General features: G+C 31.9%; 1 long non-coding RNA gene across 1 annotated transcript in view; it reads right to left on the reverse strand.

Moving 5' to 3' along the window:
• The window catches only part of LOC106871678 (uncharacterized), a 184,634-nt gene extending 181,883 nt beyond the window's left edge, over nt 1–2,751 (reverse strand). Inside the window, exon 1 of the long non-coding RNA XR_001409688.2 lies at nt 1,363–2,751. This is a non-coding gene — a long non-coding RNA (uncharacterized LOC106871678). The remainder of the gene's footprint in view (nt 1–1,362) is intronic.
• Nucleotides 2,752–5,052: the final 2,301 nt, after the last annotated feature.

Genomic DNA, 5,052 nt, shown 5'->3' on the forward strand with positions numbered 1-5,052 from the left:
ATATATATATATATATATATATATATATATATATATATAATACATATATTATATTTACACATACCCATTCACATACTTGTATATACGTGAAAGGAAGCGAACCTGTATGTGTGTATATATATATATGTGTGTGTGTGCAGACATATACATACGTTCATAAATGTAATTATATATACATATTTAATACCCATATATTCGCAGGCACATACCCACATATACATACATAATATACATAAATATATTATCATTCATACATACATATATATATACACACGCACCCACATAATTATCATACAATCATATATATATATATATATATATATATATAATGCATTCCCCTAATATCTAGCTAAGATAATGATAATGATTAGCATGAAATGGGCAGTTCTGATTTATAAGAGACCCATGGAATTAATTATATTAGCGACTCAAATGAAGAGTCACTGCTGTCAATATGAAAAAAGGGATCGGAATACAACAATAATATGGAAAGTGTAACTAAAATATTAAAGCTAACATTTATTTCATTTATCGATGAAAGGCGCGAAAATAAATGATGAAATATAATTTGTCTGGTATTTTTATAAACACGGTATTTTTGCGGTTGCAAGGTATATTAATAATAGTCTATAATAATAGGGGAATTTTAATGTCAAGCAATATACAAACATCTGACAATAGGAGTTGTGATGTGTAGAGAAGAAAAAAAAGTGGATCGTTATTGTTTGTCCTAGTCTTAAATCATAAAGAGTGGAAACAGGATGGTATCCCACGGAAACAGTAAATAAAATCTGGATAGAAGTTTTTCGGGTGTGTTTGTCCCGCCATCAATAAACATGAGAAGGGAAGAGCCGTTTCAGAAGGGATGATAAACGATGGTGATAATACTAATAATAATAATAATAATAATAATAATAACAGTTATCGTAATATGAGAAGAACAGTTATAATAATGATAGAATAATGATGATGATGGTGATAAAAATAATAGCAGTAATAATAATAATAATAAAGAAGGTGATAGTAATATATCTATTTAAGGAGCAAGACAGAAAAAGGGTCTCAGTAAAACTGTCAGCGATGGGGACACTGAGAGGCTAAACGATTTAGTAGACACGATTAATAGGAAGATAGGATCGTGTATGTATGTATGTATAAAAAAAAGATAACACAAAAGTATGGATCCTGATGAGAGCTGAACAACAATCTAAAACGACTTTATTGTTAGCAAGGGATAAAGGATGAAGGGCACAAGTCTATATATATATGATATCATTTTTAAAAATCATCATCATCATCATTTAAAAGCATTTTAAAAAATCATCAACAAAAGCGAAATAATTTTTCTTTAAAACAACTCACCAATTTGTTGCAATTTCAGAATCTCTTCTTTCTAGTTTATTATTATTATTATATATTTTTATTTATTCCTAGGCAACACGCATTGACCAGAATCCAAACTGTTATTTGTAAAAACTCCGGTGTGGAAAATTACTCACTGCTTTTAAAAGCCAGAAGATATTACTATGAAAGAAAGAAAAAAGCTGTTCAGGTTTAAAACCCTAAAATATTTTATCCGGCATTTAAACTCCGTTATATTATATTTTTCAGAACTGTTCCACATCCATCGTCCAATTCACAGTCAATTTTTGTTTTGTTTTTATTTTGTGCTTTTTTTTTTCTCTCTCTCTCACTCTCTCCTTTTCTTTCTTTCTTTCTCACTTTCTGTCTTTCTCACTCTCTTTCTCTCTCTTTCCCCCCGACGAAGCTAATTAAGTAAACCAGCAGCAGAAGAAGAAGCAGTCAATAGCAACCATTATTATTATATTACCAGCGTTCGACAATTTAGTACTCTTCTTACGGGTTTTCAGTTGACGTGAAACAATAACACGCGTTCGGAAATGAATGAACGAATAGAGGGAATAGAGAAAACCTGTTCGAAATGAATAAACGAATAAATGAATAAACTGAGGGAATAAATTTTTTTGTCTGTTATTGTCGATTGTTTTGCGTTTTTTTTTCCTCCTGATTATTTTTTAACTAAGAAAGAATACACGAATAAGAGATCTACCGAACGAGTTGCAGTGGATGACGAAAAATAGAGAAAGACAGAGCGGGATAAAGAGATGAGAAGAAAGAGAATATATCAGAATGAAGAGACAAAAAGAGTGAAGGAGCGGGAGTTGTGAGTAAGAAAAAGAGGGTTGACAGTAACAGTGAGTAAGAGGAAGACAATTGAAAAATGAGGGGGTGAGAAGGTTGTGCATAAGAAAGGACAGGTTAAAAACGAAAGAGAGAGGGTTGAGTTATTCGAGAGTAATAGTTTAGAATGAGAGAGGGGTTGAGAGTTAAAGAGAGAGCTGCGAGTGATGATGAGAGAGAGAGAGACGTAATTGTAAAGCAGAGGAGGGTCAAGAATAGACGGAGAAAGTGTTGAGTTGAAAAAGGGAGGGAGCTGAGAGAAAAAAGAGGATTATGAATAAATAAGAGAGGGTTAAAAGTTAAACAGAGAGGAGCATAAAAGTAAGAGAGGAAGTAGTGAATGGCGGCCTCTGTTGACTGCTGCGGTCTCAGCTGAAATATATCACAGCTTCTAATGATAGTCGTCGCACTGTGACTTACTGAGAACTACACACGCACAAGGCTATATCCATCTACTAATTCAGTCATAGGCTTTTCTCTTTTTTTGTGTGTTCAAATGTTTTTTTCATAGTCTTTAAGTAAACATAAGTTTATTGAGAAACTGACCGCACACCATTTAGTCGTTTTTTTTTCTCTTCTCATATTTTCATAATCCTTTCTTTCTCATGGAAAATATTTGACTACAGATAATTACATAGTTTATAAAGAAAAAAATATTATACTTGGTTGAACAAGCCTTAATTCATTTAAATTAAAAGCAAATGACAATGAATTTTTTGCCACAAGGACAAAATAATAGCAATAATAAAATAATATACAAGCTTTTTTTAAAAACAAAGTTGTAAGATACTATTTCATACTTTCAAATTTATTCTTTAGCATTATTAATTATCCCTATGCCATCATTTTTTTTAATTAGTTTTAATTGGAAGAAGCAAAAACTGATTTTTGTTTATTTATTTATATTTGTTACAGTGATAATAATTATTTAAAGTCTAGATTTAATTATTAGTTTCATTTCATGGTCGAAATTAGCAACTTAATTTACTCTGCTTATATTTCACAATACACACTCCTTTAATATATACATAAGCGCTTGTGTATGTATATATATATATATATATATATATATATATATATATATATATATATATATATATAAAGATAATTAGCATCCTGTAATTGGTTCTTTTATGAATGTATTTTTTGTTAGTTATTTTTTTCTCGAAAAGCTTTCATTAATAATTATTATCATTATTATATTTGTATTATATATATATATATATATATATATATATATCAGTCGCTTTGAGAACTGCCAAGCAAGCTTGCTACTTGCTATATTTCGTTGTTGCTGCTGCTGTTTGACTGAGGCCAATTAAACTTACTAGAAAGCCATCAAGCCGTCAAATAGAATGAGATGGAAATTTAAAAAAAATAAAAAATATATCTCAGAAGTGGCGGCTTTGTTACTTCAAGAAACATTTGAATGACACACACTCACATCCATCTATCTTTCTAAAACATAGGGACAGAATTATACACACACACACATATACATGCGTACATACATACATATACACACACACACACATATATATATCTTTCAGCTTTTACTTGTTCCAGGCCTTAGTCTGTGGCCATGCTGGGGCACCGCCTACACGAACGAAGATATCTTAGCGTACATAAACATGCAGAGATGTGCCGCACTAGCTCTTATAGAACATACGTATTAATCGAGGCACTCACGAAAGACATACGAAAAGGGAATACATATACACACTCATATAAACACAAGGCTGCAGCAGACACACACACATAGAATCTAAACACAACACCCTCGATAAGACGGACGAACACACACATGTAATCATACACAAACACTCACACATAAGCTACACAAACACATTCATCGACAATACATACACGCGTATATGTGTGTGTGTGTGTGTATGAGAGAGAGAGAGAGATGATTCTAGACAATCATCTACATCACACACAAAGAAAAAATTTAAACTATTCTTCCAAATATTTCGTCCAAACTAGACTGTTTTATCTCTGATTATTTTAATCTTGTTTCATTTCATCTTTTCTGTCTCTTTTCTTTTAGTCATCTATATTTGCTCATTTGTTTATGTATTTATTTTATGTATATCCTATATGTGTGTGTGTGTAAATGTAATGTATATGTGTGTTTGTGTATGTATATATAGATATATATGTGTGTGTGTGTGTGTGTGTATATATATATATATAATTATTATTATTATTAAGTCAAAAGATCTGATCTGATGATTTTCGTGAAGATTCCTCCTACTCTTTCCTATTTCACGTCTTACTGTTACCTCCTCCTCTTCCTCCTACTCCCACTATCACTGCCACCGCTTCTCCGTCCTTTACTTGCTCGCCGCCACCCGAAACTAGGAAGAAAAGAAAGAAAAAATAGATTAACAGAAGAAATCAGTTTTGAGTATGTTTATCAGATAACAGGATGGGATTTTTGTTATCGGAGAAGGAGAGAGAAAAAGAGTGAAAGAGTGAGAGCCTGGGTGGTAGAGTGGTATATAGAGTGATATAGAGAGCTATTGCTTGCTTTAAAGACGTAATAGTAGTTGGGTTGAGATGATGTCTTGTTGGTGGTTGGTTGGTGCGCGCCTCTTCTTGGCAAAGGCTCGGCCAAGTCACGAGAAAGAAATTAACAGAAACCAAAAGCATCTCTTTCTCTTCGATTATTATTATTATTATAAAGTTTTTACCTCATTCCAGTATGCATTCGTTTCAATTATGTGTCTGTTTAGGGTGGGGGCATCTGTGCCGTATATATGTGTACAAGAAAATGCAAAACACGCACACACAGACACAATATACACAGCTATCAAGAAAGTTGAGTTTATTTAGTAAGATAATACA

This window comes from Octopus bimaculoides, chromosome 1 (assembly GCF_001194135.2).
Source record: "Octopus bimaculoides isolate UCB-OBI-ISO-001 chromosome 1, ASM119413v2, whole genome shotgun sequence".
NCBI lineage: Eukaryota > Metazoa > Mollusca > Cephalopoda > Octopoda > Octopodidae > Octopus > Octopus bimaculoides.